This window comes from Malus sylvestris, chromosome 2 (genome assembly GCF_916048215.2).
Source record: "Malus sylvestris chromosome 2, drMalSylv7.2, whole genome shotgun sequence".
NCBI classification, from domain to species: domain Eukaryota; kingdom Viridiplantae; phylum Streptophyta; class Magnoliopsida; order Rosales; family Rosaceae; genus Malus; species Malus sylvestris.
The window spans coordinates 29,764,395-29,780,050 of NC_062261.1; the positions used below are offsets into that span (position 1 = coordinate 29,764,395).

The following is a 15,656-nucleotide window of genomic DNA, read 5'->3' on the forward strand; positions in this document are numbered from 1 at the left end:
ATAAAATAATAATGAATATTGATCAATTAAGCAACATTTGACAGATCACCGAGCAAGCCTGAAATAGTTCTACCAGTCGAATAGAACCAAAAGCAAGCATGGTTTGGCTATAAAAAGATTATGTTTCAAAGGGATAAAAGATTGTTACAGAAAGTTAATGTTATTTGGACCGAAAGATGTTTAAGCTTTTTGAAAGAATTTTTACATGAAGAGGAGAAATTGGGTGAATCAAGCTCTTGGAACTCTTCAAACCACTTTCTGAATAGCATGACCTGCAGGGATTGTGTAAGAAAAGTTAGTAAAAGATAGTGTAAGAGTATTATAATTTATATACAAAATTATATTATTGGAACCACTTTATAGAAAGTTGGTAGTCTTCTGATATATTCACTTGTAGTTTCAAAACCAATAAAGGAATGCAAAACAGAATATATATACACAGAAAACTAAAAAAACTGAAATATGTGAAGATACTAAAAACCAATAAAGGTTTGAATTCCTATGTTTCAAAATGAAGGAAATCTAACTGGCTTCTTTGGTTGTTACAACTAAAAGATTTTAGTATTATTAAACAATACTTATTGAGGAAGATGAAAAGAAGGAAAAAAAAATCTGTTACGTAAATTGGTTTGTGAAACATAGACAGATTTCTATAGTTGGAGGATTTAAAAGACCAGGTTGAACGACAAAAAAAAATATGTAGGGGTAGACAGGCAATGAGTTCATATGTATCTCATCGTTATATAAACTGAAGCAATTTTATGCAAAGAGTTCAGCCTCTCACTTTCATCAGCATAATCAAGGCTCAATCTGGTGCAATTTTAGTAAATGCAAACACCAGTACCAACGAAAGAAAATAAAATAAATAAAGAACAAAGAAATTTAAGTTAAAATTATACAATAATTTATAGATAAATAGAGAATGCAGGAATTAAAATTAGCAAAAATCTATGGACAAACATCAGTTAAACTACTGTAACAACATACTAACACGGTGAATATGGAAATTCATGCACCATCTGACAAAACCAATTTGAACTGGTCAGTTTAGTAAGAAAAAAAGGGATTTTTGAAAATCAAAATCGGTATAGATTGGTAACTTACTCCTGAATTTGTCCAGAGTGATACCTTCAGACTTGGAACAGCTCACAAATTTATAGGTTCTCAACATCTCACACAACCATCTCTCAGGGAAAATCCCTACAACAATTCAAAAAATGGTCAGAGTGAATACCTATGACTTTTCTTATAACAACCTGATAGGTCCAAAACCCAAACTGTCTCATTTTCCTTAAGGATATTCCAATTTCTCAAAATCTTGAATCTAACTACATTTCTCCACGCCAAATGGGCACATATGAGAAACCGAAAAAGAGCCTAAGGGGGAAGAAGAAAGAAAAAAGAAACAAAAGAAGGGTACTGTTCGACTCCTACAGTAATGATTTACCTTTTGTTTTGGCAAAAGTTTCCCATTTTGTTGGAGGTTTAGGCACTGGCAGCTGTAGAAAACAAAAGGATATGTAGCAGTCAGACTTTTATGCTAAGAATACATTAGCAACTCTTAAATCGGTTACAGAGAAAAAAATAAATAAATAAATAACCGAGCAGCATCAACAGCCTTTTTGCATACATTAACATTTTTGTCAACCAATTTACATGATAGGAACCGTAAAATGGTAGCATGACAAAAGGGGATCACCAAAAATCTCGACAATTACCTGAAACTACCATTCCATTTCTTTTCAATTGTGAAGCATACATGTATTCACTATCAAATGCTTATATACATGATCGAACCTATCAAAAAAAATGTCGTTGGAAAATCGTAAACTAAGAGGAATGACTTACATGCTTCTATCTCTGTACTACATGCAATGAATGTATAGCTTGGATACCAGACTTGCTCCTAGCTCGAGCTGTTTCCAAAGAAGGAAAATTTAACATTATTTTGCAATAAATTGCAGAGAGTGCCTTGCACAGCTCTCCATGCTGCAGAAGAAAATAGAAACAGTGAACCAATGATGCTCAATGATAAAATCGTTGGACAAAATCAAAAGGTAATATCCAGAGAACCCGTGGTGACACTATTGATCTATAGTGTGCAGACTGAATTGCCCTTCAATTCTTATCAATCACAAACAAAAATCTTTTAAACGACAACCATACAAGAAATGCAGCTGGTACATCACAGACAACTACACATGCATGAATATTCAATCAGTATCCGCATCCAAAACTTTACATGCATGAATATTTTTCCATTCCAGCTAGTACATCACAGACAACCATACAGGAAATACAGAGATGAAAAAAGAAAGCTGATTCCAGTAGATCATGCATTGATTTGTGCATAAGACAACTTCGAAACACTAACCGCAATGAAGCAAAACAAAAAAGTACTACTGCACACCACAGATTGGCCAAAAAAACACATAAGATCAGGAGAATTTGCATCTACAAAGAACATTGACATCCTGATAAAACAAAACATACAAATAGAATTAATATGACCAGCCGAATCAAGATTACAAACCACATACATTAGCAATATCATTTATGACCAAAATGAAGTTGGTTTTTAGTGTACAAAAGTTACACCAGGAGAACATAAGCATGATATAGAAAGACAGAAATCCACTTGCCATTTGGTTTTTTCCAAACCAACGAAAAGGCCAAATAAAAGATAATGGAACCAATTTAAAACACTAAATCGCTCTCCCAATAAAGGAGAGCATAAGCATGACATGGAAAGATCCAAAGGCACATTTAATTTGGTTTCTTCAAAACCAGCAAAAAGGACCCCTAAATCAGAATGAATTCAACAAAATCCTAACACAATGAAGCTCCGTTTAAAAACCCATCACTAATAAAAATTATCTTTAGGTAAACTGGGTATGAATGAAGCTACTGACCTTCGTCAGACATGTCGTGTTCAAAAGTGGAAGAATTTGAGATGCGATTAGGGTGGAAAATGGGCAGTGCTGCAGAGATAGAAAGCAAAACCAAATTAATGGAAAAATGATCTTCCAATTTTGAGTACTACTAAAGTTCACTGTTTTATTAAACATTCTTGCTTTTACTATGTTTGTTAATATTAATATTAAAAGATGATTCAAGTTAAAACCTGCAACATAACTATTTGTTTAATTAGAACATGAATCAACGCTAACTGTTGCGATTCATGTTTGGATACTTCACCTTGGTGAAGGTCCCTTCGCCGATCGTCCTCCCAACCTCATACTTTCCCACTTTCCTCACCACCATCTCCCAACCTTGTACTCATCATTCATGTTATGTGAAAAGCTCATTCTATTTTCTGCAATAAGTAACAAAAAAAAATAATATTAGACAAAAAAGTTGGTGAGAATAAAAAAGAACCAATTGGAGAGATGAATAACCATTCTAACCAATCAGGAAAAGATACTTTTAAATCCAAGAAATAAAAAACTTGAGAGAAGTTTGAAAAAAAAAAAGAAGAGAACATTATTTCAATCATTTTCCAGTCTTTCAATTGAGAAAATATTACTAAAAATCGCAACTTTCTCAGAAAACTACAACTATTTTACAAATTTCATCACCTAGCACAGCAAAGACACCACAATTTTCTTTATTTAAAAAATTCCCACATATTCAACTTTCACACTATAGAAAACACAACTTTCACAGTATTAAAAAAATATTCTTACAGAAAAGGCTCAAATGAAAAAATCGAAATTTTTTAACTTTAGCGTGCTTCTGGGTTATGGAGAAGTTCGGGAAGTACTTCCAAGTGTTTCTCAGGTTGTTTTTAATAAAAATATAAACTTGTTCATAATAAAAGCACTTCTAGCAAAAGTGTTTCCTAGAGAAACAGTTTTCCAAACGGGCTCCAAACAACAATATGAGAGAGAGAGAGAGAGAGAGAGAGAGAATCATACACAGAAGCAAATTCAGGAGGAGTTTTGAAAGAAGGCTCAGGGTACTTTTCCTCAATGATCCCAACAATGACATTAGAATCCGCCACCCATGATCTACAAAGAACAAAAACACATTTGTTAACTATGAAACGAAAACAAAAGAATGAGAATCAAATTGTGAACTCTTGGGCGCTTGCTTACCAAAGCAAGAAGCACAAATTTCTCAACAAAGAAGATAGATACTGAGTACTAACCTTAAAAAGCCTGAATTCAAACCGAGGACTGATCTCCTTCAGCTCAATGGATCTAGGACCTCCAGGCTTCTCATAAGTATGGTGCCTGTAGGTTCTCAAATAGTTAATGGAAATGGAAACACACACGAAAACAGTTATTCATATCTAATGACCAAATAAAACAGTTGCATAATATATGTTCTGACCAACTAAAAGTAGGCCGACTTGGTACCATTCAAGAAAGCCATATCCACATTCACCACGTCTGCATATAGTAGCATTTATGGGAAGTGTGAAAATCATTGTTAATACATCATATATCAAAAACGATCCTTATAGAGATGTGACAACAAACCAACCTAAACGAAATGTAGTCAGATTGATTGCCAAAAGTGATTATCCATTTCGTATCCAGCTTTAGCACTGGAAAGAGATGCTTTAAAATACTTGATGCCCTCTCACCCAACTACGAACAATCAAGAAAAGAAAATCATATTCAATAGAACAGTAACTACACACGCCAACTCAAAAAGATGTACTGATGCAGTGATATGAGTGTACATAAGATTAAGACGTAGCAGGAGCGGATGGATCAGAATTAGTAAGAATAGTAATCGGGGAGGGAGGGAGAGAGAGAGAGATAGAGAATTATATCACGATCAAGGTAGGTTATCAATATCTCAATATATGCTCATAGATAGAACAATTATATTGAAATTCCTAGCATGGTTTTCATAGTCAATGGGCATGTCATATACTGGAGAAAAATCTTGGGAGAATAACTATATAATCAATCATCCTCATCCCTGAACCGTTATAAACTATCTCTAATTGGATCGATGGGGTCTGATCAATCTTGGCATAATGTACAGAGTAAAGTAAGCAATCAAGATGCTGGAATATTTAATTGAGATATAATACCTTGGTTGTGAAACTGTCAAGTATCAGATGTAGATAAACCTGTATTCACGTGGCTTCCCTTTCTCCAGCCAAAACCACAGAGCATCATGCTCATCCTCTGCAATTAAAATACAACAAAAAAAAAAATCAATATGATAGCAATTCAAAATTTAGAAGAACCATTTTTTTAAATGAATCAGTGAGCAAGCATAGATTTGCACATACAAAGAGGAGAGAAACAATGAAGATAGGAATACCCGCTGCTGATGAGGAGGTCGAAAGATCTAAAGCTACAAACAAAACCCCCTAAACCACAATAATAAAATTTGAACAAAAAACAAATTTATAAATCCAAATTTACACTAAGTAGAAAAACAATAGGATTTTTATCAAGGTTTCCTAAATTTCATCCATGACAGGTATGTGTCTATTGACCGGATCTTTACTGTTCTCAGGTGCGGCTATCATTTCCTGTGGTTCATTACTCGCTCCGGGAGTTGAGGCGTTAGGCAACGGATTATCTGCTCTTGGAATAACGGATGCATCGGAAGGTGATTTGTCTCCACCAACGGGGTTAACGTTAGTGTTAACTGAGCTTTCTTCGGCATACATGCTTTGTAGTAGAGTGATATGGTCGAGCAAAATAAGAGTTTAATCTCAATAAGAATCAATTGTTGGAATCAAATTGACAATTATGGACTTTTTTTGTCATAAAACATCACTCATCTTCATCTTGGTCCAGTCAGCATCTGACATACTTGCTGGCTTACTCTTAACACCTTCAATAAAGCATGTCCTCCATTCTTTATTTCCATGTAACCCAATTAAAGCAGGCCGCACCCTCCATTCTAAATGGATATTAGCCAAATCAAGCTTTGATACCACTTGTTGTGAATATCCCATTTAAGAATAGAAAAAAAACTCTAGAAATCGAAAACAAAATAAACTAAGATAATCACACCAAGACTTAACGTGATTCACTTATATGTACCTATGTTCACGGGGCAGCAATAACAATCTTTCACTATATTAATAATGAGTACAATAAATAATCTTGTCAAGCTTCTAGGACTAAGACCGGATGAAAAACCACAAAGAAAAAGAAAAAGAAATACACTCTTTATCTCTTTTATTTTCTCTCTCACACATTTTGCCTTTCTCTCACCCTAACTCCTAGAGTGGTATACAACTTATTGTTTTGATCCAATTCAAAACTAGTAAATAGCCCCTTTATATAGACATAATAAAGGTCTTCTTCAATAAATCCTAATTGGAATCTAGTTATGAATCATTCTCCAATTGAGAAATTAACTCCAATTGGGTAAACAAACTTCAATTGGGTAAACAATTCCAATTGGGAAAGCAACTCCAATTGGGTAACTGACTCTAATTGAGAAATAACTTCAATTGAAAAAAAACAATTTAATCTCCGAAGACTCTATTCCCAATAGCCTTAGGACAACTCATAATGAGCTGGAAAAACCAACATATTTGAAAGAAGAGGAGCTAATGGAATACTCGGCGTAAAAATGAGCATAATGATGTTCTGAGATTTATACAGTTCAACTCACTTATTGAAATAAAACTTTGTTTTTGTATATACTCAAATGATGAATTTTATAATATAACTTTACATGAGTATGATTAATTGATCCACCAACCATATTTATTTTGAATACAAATATCAAGAAATTGTTGGAACTTGTGAGGGACAATTGTCCCACATCGGCCATACATCTTCATAGCATCATCTTTATAAGTGAATGCACTCACCTCTCGTTTTAAAAGAATTGGAACAAAGCCGTAGACCTTGGGCCTAGGAGTTGGGTTGGATTTTGGTGTATGGGCTCAGACGGACAAAACACTCGGGCCTAGTTTGGTACGCCGTATATAGCATCGGATATGACTATTAATACGGAGCCGAGTGTTTGGCATCCTTTCGTATTAAATTGGATCGGACTAATTTAATCCGATCCACTTATTTTATACGGCATATACCCATTTATTAAACCAGTCCAAAAGGGGCGTATAGATTAGTCGGGTCCCTTTCTTCTCTATCGCGCGAAATGAGCGCTCTCTCTCTCGCCTTCCCTCTGTTCTCTCCGTCTCCTTCTCTCACCGGCTATGTTCTCCCCATCTCCTCTGGCAAGCTTTGTTCTCCCCGTCTCCTCTCGCCGGCTCTATCCTCCCTCACCTTCGTTGTCTGATAATTGGAGACGTGAGAGACCACTGGCACCACCACGGCACAAATTCGAAAAGATTCATCTGGGTTTTAGAACCTTGACTGGGAATCGATGATAGGATTTGAAAATTCGGAAAGATTACATCTGGTTTTATTTGATTCGGAAAGATTTCTTCTGGTTTTAAGATTTCATCTGGGTTTATAATTTCTTTAATTTCTGGGTTTTTAATTTCTTTAATTACTGGGTTTTAAAGATTTCATCTGCTTGAGGGTGTATTTCAAACCTCTTTGGGCCAAGAACAGGTAAGGAGAAGGAAGTGAGGTTGTTTGTGGGGCGCAGTGCGGCAGAAAGATCTGGGGAAGAGATAGATTTCATTTTTTTTTTGTTTAGTAATTTGATTTGAACAGGGGAACAGATAGATTTCATTAAACAGACAAAGATTTGTCATTTTTTTTTCCTTGTCCTATCCGGTTCAGTACCAAACACAGTATAAATAATACGATCATTAGTCTGATACTGTACCAAACGCCCGACTAATTTAGTCAATACTATCCGGTGGCTATTTATCCTATCCAACAGAAATAGTCAGTACAGTCCGAGCTGCCAAACGAGGCCTCAAGGTATGGCTTTTAAGTTTATATTTTTACGTTTCAGGTTTTTCCAAAAAGATAAGACCTGGCTTTTCCAAAGGGATAAGATTGTTTATTGGAAACAGTTATAACCCTTTTGAAGGGAAGCCATTTTAAATAGGAAACTTTAACGAAAAGTACTCAGTACTGTTGTTTAACGAAAAAGCATATTTTTACACTAAAAAGTCAATCCTGGTACTATTCACTTTACCCTTTATTTTGTCTTTATCATTAAAACTCAAAGTTTTCAAGCCATTTTCATTAGTTTTCATTTATAAATATGGTTGTAGGATTAGAAACGAATAATTCAATTCCAACGTTCTTTTATTTTTCACAGAGAAGCACAAATCAATTCGTAAAGAATTCAAGTTCGAGTGTAAGAATTTGGTTAGATAGTTGTATCCTGCAAGATAGACGTTCAAAAACTACTGCACATGTGTGAGGGCATGTTTCTGTCTTAGGAGATTGCTTTTGCAAACCTCTCTCTCTGGAAAATAAGTCAATGATATTTGTTGTGATTTTACTTACAACAACATTTATTATTCATATTGTGATTTAAATATTTAGTGACTTCTGTATACACTCAGTAATTATTTATATTTTATATAATTCGTATTTGATTGGTTATAACAGAAATGTGTGGGAGCAGTAAGGGTAGTGTTAGAGGCATGTGTACGTTCTTACATGACCTATAGAGGCAAAGGATTGGTAGCCACGGTTAAGTTATCCTCCTTCCAAAGTTTATTATAGCAACTGATACAACAGTTTTTATTCCTAATTGATAAGTATCCCAGATCCTTGATGTTTCTTGATTCCAACCAAGCACCCAAGTCCAGCTACATCCCAAATTAATGTGTTTTGTTTATGATTTGTTTCATCTGACTAAATTCGAAGTAAAGTTTGGCCGAATAATTAGTTTTGCTTACGAATTAATTTTCTTTGTTAGGCAAGTGTTGAGATTTGATTAATTCAACTTTTACACCTCATCACAATCCTCATCCTCCGGGTACTAAACAGGATTCCAAAGTGAAATTTTCATTATTCAAGTCGCAAACCATCAACTCTCGTTTCCCCCAAAAGACTCAAAACATCAACTATATATATATATTTTTTCTACTTTAAGTCTCACGTCAATTTATGCCCTACCATTTTGAAAATGAGAATTCTTGCTTCTTCTAAACCATTTTTTTTTTTTTTTTTTTTTTTGGCTTTTAACAAATGTCTCACTCCATGATTTCAACGCCATTCTTCCGATTCACGTGACACATCAATTAACATACTATTTTGAATTTTTACAAAATTAATGAGATTTAATTAGTTCAACTTTTACACTCCATAACAATCCTCATCCTCCGGACGCCAAAGAGCATTTCAAAGTGGAAATTTTATTATTACAATTATGAACCATCAACTCGTGTTTCTATGTCGTTCTTGAAACTAAAATGACACATTAATCAACCTACTCTTTTAAATAGTTAGTTGATTTTTTGCAAAATTATTGAGGTTTGATTAGTTCAACTTTTAAACCCCATCACAATCCTCATCCTTTAGACGCCAAACAAGATTCTAAGAAAGACGATATGGAACTCAATCAGTGAAAAGCTGACAGTAATATATGCGCTCAGGCGAGTGCCTCCATTATTTGCCTTGTACTAGTCAGCAAGAAATTGAGTTATTTATTTGGAAAATGAAGGAAGGAATTGACTGATTTATATTTTATTGACGTGCATACTTTATGGGGTGAATGGTGATGGTTGCACCACGTGCAAGTCAATGGTACGGTTTAAGATTTTCTCACTTCCTCTTTTCATCTCCTTTCATCTTCTCCTCCTCTCACATTTTCTTTTTTATCTTTCATTTTAATAAATAATTAATATAAAATATTAACGTGACTTAATCGTAACCGTTTAAATAAGAAAAGAGAAAAAAAAAAAAAAAAAAAAAAGAGAATCATAATCTCAATGGTACATTCCACTTCACTTGGACATCTCTGTTTTGAAAGCAAGGCCTTCAATCATTCAGTAATAAAGACGGGAGCGAAACCTCATGGGAAGCTGGAGAGGAACTACTATCGAGACTCTGAAGAAAATTGAGTAGTTTCCTTCCTTTTTTTCTCTTTTGATTATAAATGATGTCCTAGTCTACATTAAAAAGGGGAAAAATCCAGTGGGTTAAAAAAAAAAAAAAAAAATTAGTATCCGGTCCCTACTTTTTACTATTCATTGACTAAGACCTTATTAGTTTTCAAAATTCAAGTCCCTAGCATTAATGTGATAATGAATTTACATGTTTATTATATAATTTTTTAATATAAAAATTAGTAATTAATTTAGGGTTTAATACTCGCACCTCTATTAAACTTATAATTAATTTTCAATTCAAACATTTCCAAAATAATAAAAAATTAAATTAAATTAAGTTTGTACCTATTAGTTTTTTTTATATATAAAAAGATTCTCAATTTTTTAATCTTAAATGTACCCATTCATATAATTTTTCATTTTTTTAAATCTTAAATGTACCCATTCTCAAATATATCAATTTGTTATATGTAAAATGTACCCTTTTTTAAATATAAAATCCATTCAAAATTTTTAATCCATGTTTAAACTTATATGGGTACATTCTTTTTCGTTGATTTGAGAATGTATCCATGTTTTGTTACAATAACTTTTTTTGTTAATTTTGGTTAATGTACCCATACATATATGTATACACACACACACACACACACACACAATATAATAGAGAGTATAATTTATATTTTATTATTTTTAATCCCATAAATTATTGGTTTTATTTAAAATCTCATTAATATAAACAATTACAAATTTAAAATTTTAATTTAAAAAATATAGTAACTTACATTATTACATTAATGTCAGGGACCTCAATCAAAAACTAAAAACTAACAAGGTTTCAATCAAAGAATATTGATAGCTAAGGACCGTATCCAAAGTGTCCCAAAAAAAATTATCTACTAGAAGAATTCAACAGTTGCCAATAATTTCATTTCTAGTAGTTTATTTATTTTGAGTTTTAACAAAATACTCCTAATACTGTTTACTTTTAACGAAAAACCACATTTATACATTTCGTTGATACTATTCACTATACATTTTCTCGTATAGATCTCTGTGTAACCAACATTTTCTTTGATTTTGGTGTAGGTATAGATTAAACTTGAGACGTATTTCAACACTATGAAAGAGATGTTAATAACTCAATTAGTACCCTACCATTTAGAAAATGAGAATTCTTGCTTTTTCTAAACCATTATATTTTTCTTTTGCTTTTAATGAATGCCACTCTCCATGATTTCAACATTGTTCTTCAAATTAAGTTGACACATTGTTGATGAGATTTGATTAGTCCACTGAAGGTCAAGGGAAAATTTTATAGGACGGCAATAAGGCCGGCGATGCTGTATGGCACAGAATGTTGGGCGGTGAAACATCAACACGTACACAAAATGGGTGTAGCGGAGATGAGGATGCTTCGTTGGATGTGTGGGCACACGAGAAAGGATAAGATTAGGAATGAGGATATCCGGGGTAAAGTAGGAGTAGCCGAAATTGAAGGAAAGATGAGAGAAAATCGGTTACGGTGGTTTGGACATGTGCAAAGAAGGCCTACTGACGTTCCGATTAGAAGATGCGACTATGGGACAGAGGTTCAGGGCCGAAGGGGTAGAGGAAGACCTAGGAAAACTTTGGAAGAGACTCTAAGAAAAGACTTAGAGTACTTGGATCTAACGAAGGACATGACACAGGATCGAGCACAATGGCGTTCTAAGATTCATATAGCCGATCCCACTCAGTGACTTGGATTTTCCAAGTCTCCAACCGAGAAGTTTTCCTCATTCGGGAAATTAAGAGAACACTACCAACCCCAACCTACATGCTCCACTCAGAAAGCTTCAACATACAAGCTTTAACAAAAGAAAATTCAAAGAACTTAGCGAAGAAGGCTTTGGTGTATTTAACACAATACGTTGAAATGAAGGAAAGCTTATTTATTGATATCCCCGATAAGCTACAAATATGTACATATACATGAGTCAAAATAAGCACACAAGAGGGAGCCTTCACAAAGGTTGCTTAGGAGAAGTCTCAGCAGTCGGTAGAGCCCCAGAAAGAGAAGGCACCGGAGGGGGATCATTTGGAGCCTCAGTACTGGACAGAACCCTAGAAGGAGGAGGCATCAGAGGTTGATCATTTGGAGCTTCATTACGCGGTACAGCCCCAGAAGACGAAGGCAATAAATGCCTTTGGAACAAACCCACAAATCTCTGATGATCAAGTAAAACCTGACCATCAGTTTCCTTCATCTGGTCAAGCTTCCTCTTCATGTTTGTAGCATAGTCATGTGCGAGCCGGTGCAACTGTTTATTCTCATGCTTGAGCCCTCTAATCTCCTGTTTGAGACTCATCACTTCAGCCGCCAATGATTCAACTTGGCGGGTTCGAGCAAATAGGCGTTGGGCCATATTAGACACAGAACCTGCACACTGAACACTGAGAGCTAGCGAATCCTTAACAGCTAACTCATCAGACCGTTTGGAAAGTAGTCTGTTATCTTTGGGAGTGAGAAGGTTCCTGGCCACCACCGCAGCGGTCATATCATTCTTCATCACGGAATCCCCAACGGTAAGAGGACCAGTAGGGGAGACGAAGGATGGGCGCCATATGTTGTCTGGAGAAGGCGGGGCTGCCTCTTCAACAAGGTTCAAGTCAAAACGACGGTCGGAGGGGCCAGACATTTTCAAAGGTGTTGAAGAGAGAAGAGGTCGGACAAATCAGGATCTTAGAAGTGCAAGAATGAAGCTTCTACTGGTGGAGATTCAAGTGTGCTTTGGAACTTAATGCCAGCCCCTATAAAAATCTGCATTCGACGAAGCTTCAGAAATCGAAGAGGCGCCTGCTCAGAGATCGAAGAGGCGTTTGCTTTCTCAAAAGCTGGGCTGCTTAGAGATCACGAGGGTTGATCTCAGAAATCGAAGAGGCGTTTGCTTTCTCAAAAGTTGGGCTGCTCAAAGACCACGAAGGCCGATCTAAAAAATCGAAGAGGCGCTCGCTTTCTCAAAAGCTGGGCTCCCCAGAGACCACGAGGGCCGATATCAGAAATCGAAGAGGCACCTACTTTTCCAGCCTTTTCCAGCCTTGTCAGCACCTGTCACACGCACACTCAGTTTTGCGGAAATTATGGGCATTCTGTCAAAGACTTCTGGGGAAGTAGAAAACACATGAATCTTACTGTTCAATCACCCACTTCCCACACGCAACAATAGCTCATGGGTACCACAGATAACTTTGCCAAAGTTCTCTGCCAAAGTTGAGCACGTGAAGCTTGCAGCTCCCACTACATCGCTCTGACCAAGAAGGGTAAAAGAATAGCAAAGAAACAGCACTAACAAAGTTTAGACCCATAAATTTTGAAGGTCTAGCTACCATATTATTACCCACAAGGGTAAAGGAACAGTACCACTGCTGGATAATTGGAAAGTCCCTGTGTGTCAACCTCTGTGCTTCGTGGCAAGGTAGACTAGCAAACATGCCCAACCTTTACTCACATTCGAGAAAACACTCCCAATAAGATTGCTTGCTCCAAAATCGAAGAGGCACCGTCCTCCGAATCTCGAGAGCCAGACTCCCAACATGACTACTTTCTTAAAAATCGAAGAGAGGGTAAAGGAACAGTACCATTGCTGGATAATTGGAAAGTCCCTGTGTGTCAACCTCTGTGCTTCGTGGCAAGGTAGACTAGCAAACATGCCCAACCTTTACTCACATTCGAGAAAACACTCCCAACAAGATTGCTTGCTCCAAAATCGAAGAGGCACCGCCCTCCGAATCTCGAGAGCCAGACTCCCAACATGATTACTTTCTCAAAAATCGAAGAGACACTGCTCCCCGAATCTCGAGAGCCAGACCCCCAGCATGATTGCTTTCTCAAAAATCGATGAGGCATCGTTCTCCGAATCAATCGAAGAGGCGCTCGCTTTCTCAAAAGCTGGGCTGCTCAGAGACCACGAGGGCCGATCTCAGAAATCGAAGAGGCACCTACTTTTCTAGCCTTGTCAACACCTGTCGCACGCACACTCAGCTTTGCAGAAATTATGGGCATTCTGTCGAAGACTTCTGGTGAAGTAGAAAGCACATGAATCTTACTGTTCAATCACCCACTTCCCACACGCAACAATAGCTCATGGGTACCACAAATAACTTTGCCAAAGTTCTCTGCCAAAGTGGAGCACGTGAAGCTTGCAGCTCCCACTACATCGCTCTGACCAAGAAAGGTAAAAGAATAGCAAAGAAACAGCACTAACAAAAGTTTAGACACATAAATTTTGAAGGTCTAGCTACCATATTATTACCCACAACTGTAAAGAAACAGTACCACTGCTGGATAATTGGAAAGTCCCTGTGTGTCAACCTCTGTGCTTCGTGGCAAGGTAGACTAGAAAACATGCCCAACCTTTACTCACATTCGAGAAACACTCCCAATAAGATTGCTTGCTCCAAAATCGAAGAGGCACCGTCCTCCGAATCTCGAGAGCCAGACTCCCAACATGACTACTTTCTCAAAATCGAAGAGAGGGTAAAGGAACAGTACCATTGCTGGATAATTGGAAAGTCCCTGTGTGTCAACCTTTGTGCTTCGTGGCAAGGTAGACTAGCAAACATGCCCAACCTTTACTCACATTCGAGACAACACTCCCAACAAGATTGCTTGCTCCAAAATCGAAGAGGCACCACCCTCCGAATCTCGAGAGCCAGACTCCCAACATGATTACTTCCTCAAAAATCGAAGAGACACTGCTCTCCGAATCTCGAGAGTCATACCCCCAGCATGATTGCTTTCTCAAAAATCGAAGAGGCATCGTTCTCCAAATCTCGAGAGCCAGATACCACAGACCACTTTTTCAAAGTGCTCTGACAGAGTTAAAACATGTGAAACTGGCAGCTCCCACTACCGTGCTATGACCTAGCAGGGTAAAGGAATAGCATTACTACTTGTTGTTAGGGAGACTCCTATATATGTCGACCTCCATCCCCAACGGACAGGCAGACCTGCAAAAATGCTCAACCCTTCATCATATCTGAGAGGGCACTCCCAACGAAGCCTTTCGAAATATTCAGCTTTCTTTCCCCCCGATAATACCTCTGCAAACAAGCTATACTAGAGCAAGAATATCTCATATCATCAGGGTTAAAAGCAAGAGTATCCCATATCATGCTTTTTCCCTGTCTTTTCTTTTGGCCTTGTTTTTACCTGCAAGACAAGGAGAAAGAGAGCAATCAGTCAGCACTTGGAATCAAGCTTCTAGCCAGGAACTGACTGCCTGGAACCCCTTACCTGATTACTTACCTAGCATTGCTCTCGAGTACTCATCTTCAACATCTTATGTTTCCAGGGAAGATTCCGCATCTGCTTGAGGAACAGATAGGGCAAGTGCGAAGGATACAAGGAAGCATGTGGAGACAAGCGTAACAGCACACGTGCCGATACATTCATTACTCTGTCAAAAGCAAAAGTATCCCATATCAGCAGGGTGGAACGTACTCTAGATTTGATGGACTTGTTTTGACCCTCAAATTCTTCAGTCGGCCTTATACTCTGGAGGAAACCAGAAAACCCTCCAGCTCAGTTCAAGAATAAGCCTGTGGAAAGTTACTTCTTCAAAAGCAAAAGTATCTCATATCATCTCTTCTCATTTTTCTTCTCTTTATCCTTCATGCTGCTGCAAGATGGGGAGAAGGTGAACAATCAGTCGGAGCTCTGATTGCTTACCTTGTCTGTCACCTCTTTCAG

At 36.8% G+C, this 15,656-nt stretch overlaps 1 protein-coding gene, 2 long non-coding RNA genes and 1 pseudogene across 3 annotated transcripts in view; 1 reads left to right on the forward strand and 3 right to left on the reverse strand.

The window, feature by feature from the left end:
• The window catches only part of LOC126585284 (rust resistance kinase Lr10-like), a 139,382-nt pseudogene that overhangs the window by 113,752 nt on the left and 9,974 nt on the right, over nucleotides 1–15,656 (reverse strand).
• Nucleotides 1–15,656, forward strand: part of LOC126585224 (LEAF RUST 10 DISEASE-RESISTANCE LOCUS RECEPTOR-LIKE PROTEIN KINASE-like 2.1) — a 142,409-nt gene that overhangs the window by 110,790 nt on the left and 15,963 nt on the right. The window lies entirely within an intron of this gene.
• LOC126585509 (uncharacterized) lies at nucleotides 120–1,577 on the reverse strand. Its single transcript, XR_007610548.1, has 3 exons — nucleotides 1,448–1,577; nucleotides 1,105–1,200; nucleotides 120–272 (listed from the first exon to the last, which is right to left on the reverse strand). It is a non-coding gene; the product is annotated as an uncharacterized LOC126585509 (long non-coding RNA).
• On the reverse strand, nucleotides 2,940–5,148 carry LOC126585549 (uncharacterized). The gene is made up of 7 exons (XR_007610583.1): nucleotides 5,051–5,148; nucleotides 4,489–4,595; nucleotides 4,336–4,394; nucleotides 4,151–4,235; nucleotides 3,918–4,010; nucleotides 3,199–3,316; nucleotides 2,940–2,981 (listed from the first exon to the last, which is right to left on the reverse strand). It is a non-coding gene; the product is annotated as an uncharacterized LOC126585549 (long non-coding RNA).